The 19,422-nt window shown below is 47.2% G+C and overlaps 1 long non-coding RNA gene across 2 annotated transcripts in view; it reads left to right on the forward strand.

The window, feature by feature from the left end:
* The window catches only part of LOC143809668 (uncharacterized), a 181,421-nt gene that overhangs the window by 23,397 nt on the left and 138,602 nt on the right, over nt 1-19,422 (forward strand). The window lies entirely within an intron of this gene.

Raw genomic sequence — 19,422 nt, forward strand, 5'->3', positions numbered from 1 at the left:
ATTTTCTCCCACGCTTCCTTTGCAGTTTGCTCAAGTTCTTGAAGGTTTGCAGGGTTCTTTTTCCCAACAGCAGATTTCAGCTTACCGCAAAGATTTTCAATGAGATTGAGACCAGGTTGGGACAAGGACTCACTGCTGGACACTTTAAAACAGTCCATTTTTTTCTTTTTCAACCATTCCTGTGTACTTTTGGATGTGTCCTTTGGGTCATTGTTTGCTAAAGGACCCATGATCTTCGACTCAAGCCAAATTTTCTTACACTGGGTAGGACAGTTTGCTCTAAAATCTCTTGATAATTCTATGATTTCATTATTCCTGTGATACAGTCAAGGCCTCCAGTACCACATGTAGCAAAGCAATCCCACAGCATTATGGATCCTCCACCATGCTTAACTTTTGGTAGGGGGTTATTTTCCTTATAAGCTTCATTGCGCCATCTGTAAACAAACTGTTGCTTTGCATTGTGAAAAAGCTCTATTTTTGTTTCAGCTGTTCACAGAACATTTTCTCAGAAGGTTTGTGGTTTGTAAAGGTACTCTTTGGCAAAGATCACTCATTGTTTTTTATGTATTTTCTACAGCAATAGTTTCTTTCTTGGCCTTCACCCATAAAGCTCTGCTTGGTTTAGTGTGCGGCATATGGTACTTGTTGAAACCATGACCCCAAACTGTTCCAAATTGGCCATCAGGTCTTTGAATGTTTGATATGGTGTTTTTTTCCACCCTTTGCACCAACCTTTGAAGACATCGCTTGTCAATTCTCCCCTTTCTCCCACATCCAGGGAGGATCTTGACACTTCCATGCTTGGCAAACTTCTTAATAACATTGCGCACTGTTGAAGCTGGGATACCAAGGTCTGTGGAGATGGCATCATACCCTTTGGAAGTCTTGTGTTTGCTAATAATAACAACAGTTCAGATGTCCTCAGACAGCTCCTGCTTTGCCTTCACTATGAGTGACAATGGAACAGGGTCTACTAGGTACCTTTTTAAAACACTGAAGTCATCATTCATTGGCTAATTCACGTGACATGGGCACTGACAATTAATCACAGGAGATTCTCATTTGTGATTTCCCACAGGCGAATCAAAGTGTGTTTGCATTCTAATTTAATGTAAAGGGTGTCAATACTAGTGTCACGGAAAGCTGCAGATTTTTCTATTTTTCCCTCCCATTGTTATTTGTTTTAAATTATTGTTTATCATTTGCTCTTTTCTATATAACACATGTGCTCTATACAAAACTGTTTCACGTGATTCATTTTTTTAGGAGATATTACACATTATGTACTTAAACTTTATCGGTGCCAATAATGATGAGCAGGACTGTAGTTAGATAGATAAATGGATAGATATGTGGTAGATAGATACAATAATGATGAGCAGGACTGTAGTTAGATAGATAGATAAATGGATAGCTAGATATGGGGTAGATAGATATATGAGATATATAATCAGTGCTTTGCATGTGTAATTTACTGTTCATGTTTTAAGCTAAAAAAATAAATATATAAATAAATTAATGAAAAAACGACATGGCTCCCTCTACTTTTGATAACCAGCAAAAGTTAAGCACATAGATTTGCCAATTAGGTGTGCCAATTCTGGCTCTTTGCCCATTTCTTCTCGATTGCCCTGGTGGCAATTTTGGTAATGATAGCTTGGGTTGACAAATCACAGCTGACATCAAACCCATCTGTCATTACCCTGATTGCCACCCAACAGGGCAATTGGGAAGAGCTGTGAAAAGCACCAGAATTAGCACATCTAATTGTTACATCTATCTGCTTTTCCTTTGCTGGTTATCAAAAATAGGGTAGAACCCATGTCATTTTTTAATTAATTTATTAGCTTAATACATGTACAGTAAACTACACAGGCAAAGCACTGATTATATATATCCTATCTATCGATCTATCTATGAACAAAAATAGTGCAACACCAGCAACAGTAAAAATGGGAGCAAAGCCACCCAGGCAAATTAAAAAAAATGATATCATCCAATAGAGTAAGCACTCCAAGGTAAAAAAAATGGTGTCATCGCGTCACTCCGATATGGGCCTAAAGCGACCTATGGCCTACAGAATGGAGCTCAGCAGTGCAGGGAGATAATTTCTCCTTGCTCTGCCGCAGAGTTGCACATACCAATGCAGTTGAGGGCAGCATTAGCTCTGTGTGGGCCCCTCGAAGTCAGGAGCCTGGGGTCACAGCACTCTGTGCTACGCTACTAATCATCCCACTTAGCCTGTTGCTGAGAAAACTGTTGGAGCAAGAAATAATAGTAGCAATAATATTGATTATTGTAAGACTTTCTGCAGAATTGAACTGAAATGCTTCTTTTGAGATAACGTCCTGAATAACAATCACAGAAAATTGCTGCACAAAATAGATTCCGCAGCTTTGAGACTGTGCTTAGTATCAAAAGACAAACATCAAGGACAAAGTGGGAAAATAGTTAACAAAATTTTGTCTAGAATTTGTAAAATCTTTGGCGTTAGTTCTTAAGCCAGAATCACAGAAAGGCATTCATCCCTTTTTCTTACTGTTCTGCTGAAAGCATATCCAAATGAGTCAGGCCTCAAAACTTGTGGCTCTATTTTTATCTGAAGTTTGCATGGCATGCCCTTTGGGTCGCACGCATGTGTCACTTTTTCCAATGTTTTCATTGAAGATAAAGCTGGAAGCATGCTCTGTGCTTAAGCAATCTTTTCAGAAGGAAAGCGCATATGAATTTGTACTCCTTTTGGGATGGTTCTATGTAATTTTGCCTTTTTTTTTCTGTTGCATTTGTCATTAAGGTTTGCAAACCTCTTTGGTATAAAAAGAGGACAAGGCTTTGTGCACATGAACACACGCACAAAGCCTGTAGAGAACATGTATTGTACTTACAAAAGTGCTGTAAATGAATAAGGAAAACACAAATATGTTTGCCATAATGTAGTTCAGCCTTGATAGGCCATTAAAGGAAAAAAATTTTGTTTTTTTGCTGAAAGATTCTTAGAAACATCCATTTAACTCTGATCGGTGATAACTGTTCAGTGATAACTATTTACTAGAGATGAGAAAATATATTCAAGTGGAATTGAATCCATTCTACTCGAATATTACGAAAAAAATGCTTTCACCAAAATGTGGGTCTTTTGCAATTTGCTTCTCTGATGAACTGTAATGGGGCATTAAAAGGTTAAAAAATAAAATACAATTTTTATACTCACCTTACCGTTCACCTCACTGACCCTTTCGCTCCTCACATGTAACCAGTCTGGTCCATGGTGCATCTTCGTGTCTCTGACACCTAGCACTGAATCCTCATGCTTCTTCAAGCTAGGCCGGGTCTTACAGCTGCAATAGGAAAAAGGCTATGACACCGGTTGTGACATCATAACGTCGTCACCTTACTCCTGTTTGCGCAGAAACATCCTCGGCCTCATGAGAGCTGAAAATTCCAATCCAGCATGAAGGGGCAAGGAGGTTCAGCATTCAATAAGAAGAAGATGTGCTGTAAACTGGACTGGAGCAGAAGGACCGGACAGGAAATTGGTTAAATGAGTACAAGTATAAAATATTATTTTTATTTATTTTTTAAAATTTTACATTTATTATGCTCTGTGATCTGGAGATACCCAAAAGTGTGATAAGGGACATTCAGTTCATGGAGAACAACTCTGATGTGAATCGAATTTCTCTGGTAAATGTAGGTTTTCTCATAGGCATTGGTGGGATCTGATTGCTGCAACCTCCACCATGAGAACAAGGAGCTCCCGAAATTAGGAAAGTAACCTATCACTTCAACTTCTGTACAATCTTCTTGGCTATTCTTAGGCTGCTGCATAGTCATCTAATGACTGTTGGGGTGTGAGGTCTAAAAGGATCTGAAAACACCAGATATCTTGCAGTCTTTATTAAGGGCGCTGCAATCGCGAGGCAAGACAGGGAGCCGGTAATTCAATTATGTTCATATCCTTAATAAATGGATGCAGTTAAATATACTAGCGATGCTGCAGAAATCCATGACTATCTCTCTGCTTTGCTGCAGCCTCTCTATGACTTAGCTGGTGAAATAGTGTGATGACATTGCTCCATCAATGTAATTTAAGAGGAGACAAGATAGAAGACCACACTGCATACGAGAGTTTGATGGGTGGTGATTTTTTTTACTCATCGGGCACAAGGGTGTCTAAAAGTTGATTCAGGGAAACAGTGGTGGCCTATTTTATTGTTGCTGGGGTACACTAGTAATTACATATATACTCATGAGTCACAATAGGGGGTACAAGTATATTTAAGTGGCACAGTGGTAGCCTGCTTGTTTCTGCATGAATGTGAAAGTATGTGTAATTGAAATCCACTGTAACCACAGTGATCAAGCAAGCAACAGCTTGTGGTTGTCAACTCTGCAATCTCACTATTTTTATCAATTACGTCTGAGTACATTATTCTCGTTTCTTCACAGACTAATCTTCACTGCTGTGCCACACACACACACATACACAATTTGTTTCATGCTTTAAGGCTTTCTCTCCATATTTCTATGGCTAATCTGAGATGTGACACCTTCTGACTATCCAGTTTCACCACAAATTTTCAATTTAATTCACTGTCTGCAAAATATTCTCTTTTTTAGGAGCAGCTATAGGTTTGTTGTTTGAAACGTAAATATGACGTCCAAAAATTATCCCTTAGTTGACAGTTTTAGGAATCTTATATTTACCATGTGCAGAGTAGGGTTCTCATAAGCAATTGAGTATAGATATAAAAATTGAACAGGCAGAAGATGTGTAGCTGTCCATTGGCAGTGGCAGTAGAAGCAACAGAACAGAAAACAGTAAGAGGGATAGACAGGAGATGTCTGGATGTTTACAGCCAGCACTGGTAGTCCTGGCAGCAACAGTACAGTAAAGATATTTAATACAATGGACAGAAAATATACAGTGCAGACCAAAAGTTTGGACACACGTTCTCATTTAAAGATTTTTCTGTATTTTCATGACTATATATAAATTGTACATTCACACTGGAGGCATCAAAACTATGAATTAACACATGTGGAATTATATTTAATAAAAAAAAGTGTGAAACAACTGAAAATATGTCTAATATTCTAGGTTCTTCAAAGGAGCCACCTTTTGCTTTGATGACTGCTTTGCACACTCTTGACATCCTCTTGATGAGCTTCAAAAGGTAGTCACCGGGAATGGTTTTCACTTCACAGGTGTGCCCTGTCAGGTTTAATAAGTGGGATTTCTTGCCTTATAAATGGAGTTGGGACCATCAGTTGTGTAGAAGTCTAGTGGATAAACAGCTGATAGTACTACTGAACAGACTGTTAGAATTTGTATTATGGCAAGAAAAAAGCAACTAAGTAAAGAAAAACGAGTGGCCATCTATACTTTAAAAAATTAAGGTCAGTCAGTCCGAAAAATTGGGAAAACTTTGAAAGTGTCCCCAAGTGCAGTGGCAAAAACAATCAAGCGCTACAAAGAAACTGGCTCACATGAGGACAACCCCAGGAAAGGAAGACCAAGAGTCACCTCTGCTTCTGAGGATAAGTTTATCCAAGTCACCAGCCTCAGAAATCGCAGGTTAACAGCAGCTCAGTTTAGAGACCAGGTCAATGCCACACAGAGTTCTAGCAGCAGACACATCTCTACAACAACTGTTAAGAGGAGACTTTGTGCAGCAGGCCTTCATGGTAAAATAGCTGCAAGGAAACCACTGCTAAGGACAGGCAACAAGCAGAAGAGACTTGTTTGGGCTAAAGAACACAAGGAATGGACATTAGACCAGTGGAAATCTGCGCTTTGGTCTGATGAGTCCAAATTTGAGATCTTTGGTTCCAACCACCGTGTCTTTGTGCGACGCAGAAAAGGTAAACGGATGGACTCTACATGCCTGGTTCCCACCGTGAAGCATGGAGGAGGAGGTGTGATGGTGTGAGGGTTCTTTGCTGGTGACACTGTTGGGGATTTATTCAAAATTGAAGGCATACTGCATGCTATTCCATCCGGTTTGCGTTTAGTTGGACCATCATTTATTTTTCAACAGGACAATGACCCCAAACACACCTCCAGGCTGTGTAAGGGCTATTTGACCAAGAAGGAGAGTGATTGGGTGATACGCCAGATGACCTGGCCTCCACAGTCACCAGACCTGAACCCAATCGAGATGGTTTCGGGTGAGCTGGTCCGCAGAGTGAAGGCAAAAGGGCGAACAAGTGCTAAGTATATCTGGGAACTCCTTCAAGATTGTTGGAAGACCATTCCCGGTGACTACCTCTTGAAGCTCATCAAGAGAATGCCAAGCAGTCATCAAAGCAAAATGTGGCTACTTTGAAGAACCTAGGATATAAGACATAATTTCAGTTGTTTCACACTTTTTTGTTAAGTATATAATTCCACATGTGTTGATTCATAGTTTTGATGCCTTCAGTGTGAATGTACAATTTTCATAGTCATGAAAATACAGAAAAATCTTTAAATGAGAAGGTGTGTCCAAACTTTTGGTCTGTACTGTATGTCTGGTTGTCAATTGGCAGTGGCAGTGATAACCCGTGCATCTCACAGGGAACCTCAGAGGAGGGTTCCTTCACAACTAGTAAGACATCACTGCTGCAACATATAAACAAAGACCAGCAGCTGAGAGACATCGCTGGATCAGGGGGGAGTGATTAACTCTGATGTTATTATTTTTAGTTAGGGCAAGCCTTTTGGGATAAACAAAATTAATGGAAAATCCCTTTAAGATAGGGGGTCCCCTACAAAATTCTGGCACATGGGTCATTTGCTTTCAGTGTCTGACCTAGAGCAAAGTTGCAATATACAACATGATGGAGAGACAGAAGGTGGACAACTGTGTGGGGCGTGCATGGAAAGCCCTTGCAGCAGCAGCATCACAGCATAGACAGAATATGGGACACAGACAGAAGATTACTGGCTGCATAGGGCCATCAGCATTAGCACTAGTAGCAGCAGAATAGTATAGAACAGTGTGAATGTGTTTTCCAACTTAATTATCTGGGGGATAACATTATTGGTGCCACAGTTAACCATATTGACAAATTTAGCAGCTAGAAACAGACATCCTTCACTGGCTGACACTAGAGGATTTCAACGCTACCTTAACTCCAGTGTGCCTTCAGTATGTGGATAGGGGTCTACTGGTCAGCCATTCAGAGCAAATTAAATAGAAATAGAGCAAGCATATTATGCCACTTTTCAGAAGCAGGAAAAATGTTCTCATTTTGCTTTTATAACACTGGTCAAGAAGCATGACTATCCAATAGTGCTAATAATATGCATGTCACCCCACAAGCATACCAGTATACAGCTTGCCATCTTCACCAGCATGACCAAGGAATCTATTGGTTGACTTTTTGTATCCAATTGTGATGATTGACTGCCATAGCCAGTTTTGTTATTGTAGTTGTCATTTTCACTTCGGCCATTTGTCCTTTCATCTGCCTGTGCCTGGGATAATTAAGCGTCACCCCCCTAAACCCACCTGCTGCTTCTCCCCATCCTCTTTATTCTCCTCATCTTCCTGCATGTAACATGGATCAAATGTTTGCTCTAGTGATATTCATGTACTAATGTTGGCACTGTATTCCTGTACTGATGTTAGTGCTGACATCCTGTATTGACATTTTGTTTTATTTATGTAGTGCTGTTGTAGGGCGGAGAGCCAAACTTGCGGTCTCTCTTGAGTGTCTGGGCCGGAACTGTCGGGGCCATTACCAGTGTTTCAGGGGGAAGAGATTTCGGACTGGAGCAGTTCAGGACACCTGACTGATGGGGGCGGGTCCGACATAAATAGCAGTAAAAAACTCGGCACTCTAACTTAACTTTTGTTAGTGGTTTAATTGTATCCACGTTAAACAACAGAAACGTTTCGGTCCTAACATTCGGACCTTCCTCAGTCACAGTAGTAAGATATGGTCGACACCAGGCAGACCCCCAGGATTGTGAAATCTCAGTAGATTCATGGGAGATGGTGGACACAGACTTACGGTGGATGCCGCGTCCCTTCAGACCACACACACAGGCTCCAGATCTTCTAAGGGCACTCGCCGGATCTCTATACAGTCCTGAGACACAGTCTGTGTCCACCATCTCCCATAAATCTACTGAGATTTCACAATCCTGGGGGTCTGCCTGGTGTTGACCATATCTTACTACTGTGACTGAGGAAGGTCCGAATGTTAGGACCGAAACGTTTCTGTTGTTTAACGTGGACACAATTAAACCACTAACAAAAGTTAAGTTAGAGTGCCGAGTTTTTTACTGCATTTTATGGTATTGGAACCTACTCAGGCACCTCACTATTAGGCTGTGCACGCGCTTATCTTTCTAATCCGACATAAATAGCAGTCTGAGCGGGAAGACGGGACACTTGGCGGGGAACGAGCTTGTGAGTAGTGAGACGGTTGACTCCCTCTCGACGAACCCACGCTAGCTAGCTGTGCCTGTATCTCCGGCTAGCGATACTGCCGACACATACTACCCCCAGCCCAGAGCGACATCCGCACCGGGTAGTGATCAGGATAGAGTGCATACCTTGGCTCCGCTCACCACCGAGGAGGCACTGCTTAGTCCCATTCTTGCGGTGCCTGCTAAGTACCGGCCTGTGCCTGTGGCTGTGTCCACTGGACTGTGTGCTTCAACTGCGGCCTTGTCTGCTGAACTTTCCGCTTCTTCCACTGTGCCACCGACTATCATCTCTACCCCACCGTGTGCTCGGATCAGGAGATCACGTGCCAAAGGACCCAGTGGATTCGTTGTCTCCAGGAGACAGTGCATCGCCCATCTGCGGGACCGGATCAGAGACATCTCACATCACCTGCGGCACCACCGAGGGATCTTCCAGCTACCTTCCTCCAGCGGACAGAGACTGATAAGTAGTGTTGAGCATTCCGATACTGCAAGTATCGGGTATCGGCTGATATTTGCGGTATCGGAATTCCGATACCGAGATCCGATACTTGCCGCATATTGGATACCGGAATCGGAAGTTCTCAATTCAAACAGCACGAATTCAGCCAATGAGGACTGATTACAAGTGTGGGCACATCCTGTTCAGCATGGTGGGCATGAAACTACTGGCAAGGCTGTGATTGGCTGCTGAAATGATGTCATGCTGCAGTTTAAAAGTCACTGGCGCCATTTTGGGCTCACTCTGCTGTGAATTCAGTTAGTGACAGGACGCTGTGTTCTGACTGAGGGCCAGTTGAGATAGCGATTTGCTTCTTTGTGCTTTTCCCAGGCTAATTTAGCAACTGCTGTGTGTTCACCTTGCTTTTGCCTTGCAGAGCTGTTTTCACAGCGATCTGCAAGGTCTCTGTGTGTGTGTGTGTGTGTGTGTGTGTGAGTGCAGCCCACTCTCTAGTCTGTGTGCAGCCATAGCTGGTTGTATTCAGGTCAGGGTGGTTCACTGCCTCATACTGTTCTATCCATTCCATTGTCCTTTTTTGCAAGTAGTGCAGGCTGCTGCACATTTTTTTCAAATAATTCCTATTAGTGACTTTTCACCCGTATCCAGCTAAATTGTGGAAAAACACTACATAGGATAATGTAGGGGAGGTTTTTGGGGCCTTGCAGCGCCGTTTACGGCTGTCTGCACGGTCTCCGTGTGAGTGCAGCTCGCCCTGTAGTCTGTGTGCAGCCACAGCCGGTTGTATCCAGCTCAGGGTGGTTCACTGACTCATACAGTTCTATCCATTCCATTGTCCTTTTTTGCAAATAGTGCAGCCCGCTGCACATTTTTTCAAATAATTCCTATTAGTGGCTTTCCACCTGTATCCAGCTAAATTGTGGAAAAACACTACATAGGATAACGTAGAGGAGGTTTTTGGGGCCTTGCAGCGCCGTTTACGGCTGTCTGCACGGTCTCCGTGTGAGTGCAGCTCGCCCTGTAGTCTGTGTGCAGCCACAGCCGGTTGTATCCAGCTCAGGGTGGTTCACTGACTCATACAGTTCTATCCATTCCATTGTCATTTTTTGCAAATAGTGCAGCCCGCTGCAAATTTTTTCAAATAATTCCTATTAGTGGCTTTCCACCTGTATCCAGCTAAATTGTGGAAAAACACTACATAGGATAACGTAGAGGAGGTTTTTGGGGCCTTGCAGCGCCGTTTACGGCTGTCTGCATGGTCTCCGTGTGAGTGCAGCTCGCCCTGTAGTCTGTGTGCAGCCACAGCCGGTTGTATCCAGCTCAGGGTGGTTCACTGACTCATACAGTTCTATCCATTCCATTGTCATTTTTTGCAAATAGTGCAGCCCGCTGCACATTTTTTCAAATAATTCCTATTAGTGGCTTTCCACCCGTATCCAGCTAAATTGTGGAAAAACACTACATAGGATAACGTAGAGGAGGTTTTTGGGGCCTTGCAGCGCCGTTTATGGCTGTCTGCACAGTCTCCGTGTGAGTGCAGCTCTCCCTGTTGTCAGTTCAGCCCCCCAAAAATAAATAAATAATAAAGTTCACCAAACACACCACTTTACAGTTGTGAAGGCCACATTAGCTCATATTAAAGTCTAGTCCACACTTTAGAAAATTAGTGTTTCTTATACCTGTTAGGAGCTGTTCAGGAATAAGCACACTAAGCCGCTAGTACTTTTCTGCTTATCTTTATCAGTCAACCAAGATGAAGAAGGCAGGGAGTAAGGCACGTGGGCGTAGGTGCGGAGCAGGGAGAGGACGTGGGGATTCTGTGCCTGCTGCGGGCACCGGTGACTCATCATCACCCAGTTTCAGCAGGGAACAGTCCTTCATGCGCAGCTTTGTCGGAGAGCGCCGTACACCGCTGCTGCGTGAAGACCAAATTGAAGCCGTTGTCGGATGGATGGCAGCTAACGCATCGACTTCAATTAGTGCCACATCCTCTCAGACACAGAGCACTGGAGAGCAGCCATCTGTCTCTTCACCACCTGCCAAATTGCCCAGGCAGACAGAGAGCCCAGGACAGGACCCGTCTCTACTTCTGTTCTCTGAATCTCTTGGCTTGGAAACAGGGGGCCAGCCAAGCAGCATTGGAGAAATGGAAGAAGAGGCAGTGTGCAGTGATGCCCAACAGCTTTTTCTCTCTGAGTCTGAAGAGGCGGGTGGGCCAGTGCCTCCGGTCACCACACCGCAGAACGCATCCGCTGATGACACTCAGGTGCCACTTTCTGGTGCGTGCTCTGCTGCTGAGACTACCCAGGAGGAGCAGTTGGTGGCAGAGGGTAGTGTAGATGATGAGGTCCTTGACCCATCGTGGCGTGAGGGACAGGAAGGTGGTGGGAGCAGCTCTGAGGAAGAGATTCCCCGAATGGGCCAAAGAGGGAGAGGGAGGGGGAAGACTGCGGATCCTGTAGCCTCCACTTTGGCACCCGTTAGGAGCATGTCTCTTCCAAAAGCCAAAAAAAGCGCTCCCAAGACTTGCAGTGCCTGGTCCTTTTTTGACACAGTTGCAGATGACATTTGCTATGTCAAATGCAAGGTGTGTCATCACAAAGTCAAAAGAGGGAGAAATGTCAGCAACCTCAATACCTCCAACATGCGGAAACATGTGCGGACCAGGCACGCGGCGGAGTTACAAAAACACACTGAAGAGCTAGGCCAACCAACAGCGGCAGCTACCACCTCTTCAGCTCGGGTTGCCTCTTCCTCCAGCTCACACACAGCTGGTTCGGCTTCCTCCCAGGATCGCCATGGAAGAACCTCTGGCACTGTTGTCCAGAGACCCACTGTAATTCACCCGCAGCACCACGTTCCCAGTCATCCTCACACTCCCAGCCCAGTCTACAGCCATCGATAGTACAGGCATGGGAGAAAAGAGAAAAGGCGGCCTTTCTCGGCAAACCACCCACGAGCACAGGCTCTGACGGCAGGCATTGCCAAACTTCTGTCACTGGAAATGCTGTCATTCAGGCTGGTGGAGACTGACAGCTTCCGTGACTTGATGTCATTGACAGTCCTACAGTACAATGTGCCCAGCCGCTTTTATTTCAGCAGGCAAGCCGTCCCTGCCCTGCACGAGCATGTGGAGGGACACATAAAACACGCGCAACTGAACGCCGTCAGTAGCAAGGTCCACCTCACCACCGATGCGTGGACCAGTCAACATGGACAGGGGCGATACCTTTCCCTCACTGCCCATTGGGTTAATGTTGTTGAGCCGGGTACAGATCGTGCGAGTGGCGCAGGACATGTCCTGCCCCCTCCAAGGATTGCAGGAATCCAGTCTGTACGCATTGAGTCCTCCTCTTACACAAGTTCCTCAGAATCATCGCTGCAGGAGCAGTCACAGTCCACCTCCACATGGACCCGTGAACATTTACCTGTTACGACCGACATGAGCACAGCCGTGGCCAAACGCCAACAGGCCGTCTTGAAATTAATTTCTTTGGGGAATCGAAGCCACACAGCGCAGGAGCTCTGGAATGCCATCAAGCAGGAGAGCGATGTGTGGTTTGTGGCAGAGAATCTCCAGCCAGGCATGGTAGTGTGTGATAATGGCTGAAATCTGGTGGCAGCTCTGGGCCTCGGCAACCTCACTCACATCCCATGCAGCGCCCCAGAGTCCTGGTCATTGCAGTACTGTGGCTCCGCCACTATGGGGAGCTATGGTGCGCCTGATGGCACTGAAGGAGTTCATCGGATCAGGTATCACAGACACCAATACATTTCACAGCCGGGCCTCCGGGGGGAGCTAAGGGTTCTATTCACTAGGCCACTCCCCACCATAGTGGGTAAACTGAGGGTCAGGCAGGAAGTTAGAAGAGGAAGCTGACTGGGTTGGAACCAGGCAACATCTTGTGGCAGAGGGTGTTGTAGGGGAAGATACAGTAGGGTCTCTGTCAGGGGTGGGATCCTGACAGAGGCTTGGCAACTTGAACGAACGTAACGGGACCGTGCCTGCTCCGGGTAGCGGCGGTGCCCAAGGAAGGATTAAAAGAGAGATAGATTGTGCTGAGTGAGAAACGAGATCACGCAAAAGGAGAAATACCAGTAGGAGTCGTGCTGTAAGACCGAAGCAACATCCTACTGAGGCGCACTACCGGTGGCCGGAACGCCGAGGGAGTATCATAACATTCAGCTTGGAAGAGGGGTTATACAGGAGATCGGGGAGCCGCTACAAGTCCACGTGGACCGAGAGGAGGTGGAACTCTGCGGTGGAAGGTTCGCTCGCGACCTGGAGCCAGGTGATGCCGTAACCTACACCAGGTGGAGGAGAGCAACAGGTGAAGCTGGCTGGATGGCGCAGGGCGTCCAGCGGTGCATCGCGCTCCAGGCCGCCGCTGCAACCTCCAAAGATGAACCTCCCGCCGAAAAGGCAACGGAACCTGACCCTGCGGAGCAGCGGGGAACCCGGACCCACCATGTACCTTGGGGGCGTGCAGGATCCTCGGTGAAAAGAACATCCCGGCGAGGGATCCTGTCGTTGTTGGGGCGGGACCCGCTCCTTGAACCAGCAGGACGACCCGTTGGTCTGGTGAGGCCCGGGAGGAAACCACCTTCTTCCCCGAAAAATGAGTAAGCATGACTGCTTTAAATATGTAAATAGTTCTTTGACTGTTTGTTCGTGTCCTGTTTTTGCTGCTAAACCCGTCCAGGGTTAACTCTTAAGGGGATCCTTCTGTTGACCCGGGATCCCTATTGTTTTGTTTGTTTTTCCAAAGTTTTTGCACAAGTTTTTAGTTGAAAAGAACTGCTGAAATCATGAACAGTGCATGATACGAACTTTTTGTACATAGTTTGCACCTTATTAAAGGTGCTCCCTACTGGTTTTACTTAAAGAAGGACTCTTTGTGAAGATACCACACTGGAACCTTTGCTGACTATGGACTGGTAGCTTGAGAAGACGTGCTACCTCATAGAGACTTGGTCCCCTCTTAAAGGGGATGTTCATTTGTCGCACTTAAATGATGATATTGCTTTAAGACAGGTAGCAATAATGTTTTGACGAAAGAAAGTGATGATAATGTTTACATGAGTAAGTTATATGTATTCAACTATTTAATTGTGAAGAAATGCTGATGATGTTCTCTGAAAAGAAAAAGTGAAAGATAGTAGAAGGATGCAGTGGGTCCGTAGGGGTAGACGTGGTGTCCAGCATGCATGTTAGTGAGAAAGATAATGAGAAGGTTTGATGTTATATAAAGAAAATGGTTGATAACGTTGATAGATAATTAGGATAGAAGGTAAACCCTGAGTCCTCATAGGAGTCATGTAGAGATGGCTCAGTGCTCTTAAACTGAAAGTAATGTTATGCTCTATACTGTGTATAGTAGTGGAAAAGGCAGTAGGCCCGGGCTGAACGGGGCGGTCCTGCATAGAAAGGAGAGGCAGTAGGTCTCGTGCCGTTAGGACAGGCGGTCCTGCAGATTTAAAGAAGGAGAATGGAAAAGTTAAATTACCTTATAATGTGATTATAGGAAGGTCTTTAGTGGATTCAGAATGTATGTCCTTAAAGGCAATGTTAAATTATTGTTCAACAATTTTGCACTTAGTAGAATACCCGGTTGGGTAAGAAAAGTTATTTATAGCATGTTGCTATGATATCTAACCATGTTTGTAACGTTCAAGTGTCCTCACCTCCCATAAAGGGAAGCTCTGTTTAAATATGCTTATTGTTATTGCACTCAACAAAACTGTATGTCTTTTTGCTAACTTGTATTGTTGTTTTCTTCTCAGTCCCGGAGTACTGTGTTTAACCAGGGGGGAGTGCAGCGCCCCAGAGTCCTGGTCGTTGCAGTACTGTGGCTCCGCCACTATGGGGAGCTATGGTGCGCCTGATGGCACTGAAGGAGTTCATCGGATCAGGTATCACAGACACCAATACATTTCACAGCCGGGCCTCCGGGGGGAGCTAAGGGTTCTATTCACTAGGCCACTCCCCACCATAGTGGGTAAACTGGGGGTCAGGCAGGAAGTTAGAAGAGAAAGCTGACTGGGTTGGAACCAGGCAACACCTTGTGGCAGAGGGTGTTGTAGGGGAAGATACAGTAGGGTCTCTGTCAGGGGTGGGATCCTGACAGAGGCTTGGCAACTTGAACGAACGTAACGGGACCGTGCCTGCTCCGGGTAGCGGCGGTGCCCAAGGAAGGATTAGAAGAGAGATAGATTGTGCTGAGTGAGAAACGAGATCACGCAAAAGGAGAAATACCAGTAGGAGTCGTGCTGTAAGACCGAAGCAACATCCTACTGAGGCGCACTACCGGTGGCCGGAACGCCGAGGGAGTATCATAACATTCAGCTTCAAGCAATACTCCAAACAGCGGCAGGACAGTCAGTTTAAGGCGGGCTGTCTACCTTAAATCACCTATGCAGTCTTGGGGGGCAACCTGTGGAGAGGGGCGACTCTAGGGTCCTGGAAGAGCTCCGAGCCTACCCGTCAAACGGGTGCCGTCCCAACCAGAACATCAGGGAGGGACGGAGGATTAGCAGAACATCATCTAATCGAGTTGTGAGGGAACTTAAGAAACAGACACAACAGTTGTGGGGACTTTCCGTAAGCACAGCAGGGAAGGACCACAACACATAGCGCTAGAAGGAAGGCACCGATTTCCACCTGTGAAGAGAACTCTGGAGGTGCCATTGGACCGGCCGGACTTGCGCAGCCTGGTGAACCGTATTCCGGACTGAGGACTCAGAGACCTTCAGTAAAGAGGTAAAGAGACTGCAACCTGGTGTCCTCGTTATTTACTGCACTGCACCACCACAGCCTCACCACCACACCATCTACATCATACCTGACACTGTGCGCCCCTCGGCAGGGTCACGGACTGGGCCTAGCCACCGTGACAACCCCGGAGCAGAGACTCAGAGGCCCGGTACCGGGTACCCCTCGACCCTGCGGCAGTGGGGGCGCTACACCCATGTCTGGCACATGTGCTCAACTTGGTCGTGCAGAGTTTTTTGAGGGACTATCCGGATCTTGATGCACTGCTGCACAAGGTCCGCCTAGAGTGTGCTCACTTGCGGCGTTCCAGCACGGCAAAATCGCGCATTGCGGCTCTGCAGCGCCGATTCCGCCTTCTGGAACATCGCATCATATGTGACCTACCTACCAGGTGGAATTCCACGTTACATATGTTGGAGCGGTTGTGTGAGCAGCAGCATGCAGTAATGGAGTACCAGCTGCATCAGGCGCAAAGAAGTCGCACTCCACGCCGTTCAGACTTCACAACCACAGAGTGGGCCACTATGAAGGACGTCTGCCAGGTTTTGCGTCCCTTCGATTATTCCATGCGGATGGCGAGTGCAGATGATGCACTAGTCAGCATGACTGTCCCCCTTATCTGCCTGCTTGAAAAATCACTGCAAGCGCTAAGGGATGATGTTGTGGAAGAGGTGGAGGATGAGGATTCACCATTTCCATCATCTTCTGGACAGTCAGCGCCACGTGGTTCCTCACAAAAGCGTAGGCAGGGGACACTTTGTGAGGAGGATGAGGAGGAGTCAATGGAGGAGGAAGACATCCGTCCAGAGGAGGGAGTTACACAATTGTCCAGTAGTCAGTGTGTACAGCGAGGGTGGGGTGATGACGAGCGGGCAGAGATCACGCCTCAAGCAGGGGACAGCGTTTCTTGGCCAGTTGGCAGTCTGCAGCACATGGTTGATTACATGCTGCAATGCCTGAGAAACGACCTCCGCATCGCCCACATTCTCAACATGTCTGATTATTGGGTGTTCACCCTCCTCGATCCTCGCTATCGGGACAACGTACAAAGCCTCATCACACCGTTGAACCGGGAGCGTAAAAGGCGGAAGTACCAAGACACACTGGTGAATTCCATCATCTTCTCCAGTCCAACTGAGAGAAGTGCTGCTAGTGCTTTACAAAGCAGCTCAGTGCGTCCAGGCAGTGGAGGAGGCTCTGCACAAAGAGGGAGCAGAAGCAGTGCCTCTGCCCAAGGCAAGACCAGTATGGCCCAACTGTGGCACAGTTTTGTGTGCCCGCCACAAATGTCTACACCATCACAGATGGCTCCAGTCAGCAGGAGGTAATGGTTCCGTCAGATGGTGACAGACTACATGTCTTGCCCTCTTGCTGTACTCCCAGACGGCTCTTCCCCTTTCAAGTTTTGGGTCTCTAAGCTGGATACATGGCCAGAGCTAAGCCAGTATGCATTGGAGGTGCTGGCTTGCCCTGCGGCTAGTGTATTATCGGAATGCGTCTTTAGTGCTGCAGGTGGTGTACTAACTGACCGTCGCATGCAACTATCCTCCGAAAACGTTGACCGGCTTACTTTCCTGAAAATGAACCAGGCCTGGATCTCGCAGGAATTTGCCACTCCTCTTCCTGATTAAATAATTGGGTGACTGTCTACAGTATCCAGGTCTCCTGTTGTGTTCATCTTTCTACCACCTGAACTGTAATTCCTGGGCTCCAACACCGCCAGTTGAGGCTCAGAAGTGACATCTGCACAGTCAAAACATACGACCCAGTGTTATTGGGTGTCAGTAACGTCAGCTGATCTCCAGCTGTGTAGCCGGCAATGTGTCCTGCGACCGCCACGCTGACACAACAACTGAAATGTAAGGGAACCTGTCCCCCCCCAGGCGTTTGTTACTGAAATAGCCACCTTGTGCAGCAGTTATGCTGCACAAGGAAAAGGTAACTATTTTTGTTTAGCTCCTTGCACACGCAGAACGTAACACTTTTTAAGTGTGTCCACTGATACCGTAAAACCATCCCAGAGGTGGGACTTTCCTTTGTAATGTGACGCAGCACACCCATCATTCCTACCCCCTTGGCGACGTGCGCCGCCTCCTCCGCGTTGTTTAATTCTGTCCCGGAGCCAGCGCTGTTATGTTATCCCTTGGCCAGGCACACTTTGCGGTGCCCGTCTTCTGACATCATTTGGTGTCAGGCTGGCTGCGCCTGTGCAGCCACGCTGGACGAGATCCCGCCTCGCAGTGTCTTCTAATTTAATCACACTGCGGGCCTGGGATCCATGGGCATGCGCAGTGCATATCTTCACCTCCGCCTCTCACTCATCTCCCTCCACCTTCTTCAGACTGTGCGCCGTCAGCTGATCCCTAATAGCATGCCACGGCAGTGACACCGCGCAGTCTGAAGAAGCCGGAGGGAGGGGAGTGAGAGGCGAGGATATGCACTGCGCATGGCCATGGATCCTAGGCCCGCGGTGGGATTACATTAGACGACACTGCGAGGCAGGATCTTGGCCAGCGCGGCCGCACAGGCGCAGCCAGCCTGACACCAAATGATGTCAGAAGACGGGCACCGCAAAGTGCGCCCGGCCAAGGGATAACATAACAGCACAGGCTCCGGGACGGAATCAAACAACGCTGAGGAGGCGGCGCATGGCACCAAGGGGGTAGGAATGACGGCTGGGCTGCGTCACATTACAAAGGAAAGTCCCACCTCCGGGATGGTTTTACGGTATCAGTGGACACACTTTAAAAGTGTTTAGTTCTGTGTTTGCAAGGAGCATAATGAAAAGAGCCACCTTTTCCTTTGGCATCCTTTGTGATGCAAAAGCTGGCTCTTTCAGCTACAAACGCCTTTTGGGGGGGGTTAAAGGTTCCCTTTCGACTTGCTCCAATCAGGCTTCGGCCTAAACAGTGTTCCTCTGCACCTCCTGCTGTCCCTGGGCTCCAACACCGCTAGTTGGTGCCTGGAAGTGCTGTCCGCACAGTCAACAGTCGCTCCTCTGTTATTGGGGTTCAGTAACGTCAGCTGCTCCCCTGCTGTGTGTGCTGCAATACCTCCTTTCTGCTCCGCCTGCTGTCCCTGGGCTCCAACACCGCTAGTTGGTGCCTGGAAGTGCTGTCCACACAGTCAACAGTCGCTCCTCTGTTATTGGGGTTCAGTAACATCAGCTGCTCCCCTGCTGTGTGTGCTGCAATACCTCCTATCTGCTCCGCCTGCTGTCCCTGGGCTCCAACACCGCTAGTTGGTGCCTGGAAGTGCTGTCCGCACAGTCAACAGTCGCTCCTCTGTTATTGGGGTTCAGTAATGTCAGCTGCTCTCCTGCTGTGTGTGCTGCAATACCACCTATCTGCTCCTCCTGCTGTCCCTGGGCTCTAACACCGCCAGTTGGTGCCTGGAAGTGCTGGATGCACAGTTAACACTTGCTGCCGTGTTATTGGGGTTCAGTAACGTCAGCTGCTCCCCTGCTGTGTGTGCTGCAATACCTCCTATCTGCTCTGCCTGCTGTCCCTGGGCTCCAACACCGCTAGTTGGTGCCTGGAAGTGCTGTCCGCACAGTCAACAGTCGCTCCTCTGTTATTGGGGTTCAGTAACGTCAGCTGCTCCCCTGCTGTGTGTGCTGCAATACCTCCTATCTGCTCCTCCTGCTGTCCCTGGGCTTTAACACCGCTAGTTGGTGCCTGGAAGTGCTTTCCGCACAGTCAACAGTCGCTCCTCTGTTATTGGGGTTCAGTAACATCAGCTGCTCCCCTGCTGTGTGTGCTGCAA

The sequence above is a fragment of the Ranitomeya variabilis genome, chromosome 2 (genome assembly GCF_051348905.1).
Source record: "Ranitomeya variabilis isolate aRanVar5 chromosome 2, aRanVar5.hap1, whole genome shotgun sequence".
Taxonomy (NCBI): Eukaryota; Metazoa; Chordata; class Amphibia; order Anura; family Dendrobatidae; genus Ranitomeya; species Ranitomeya variabilis.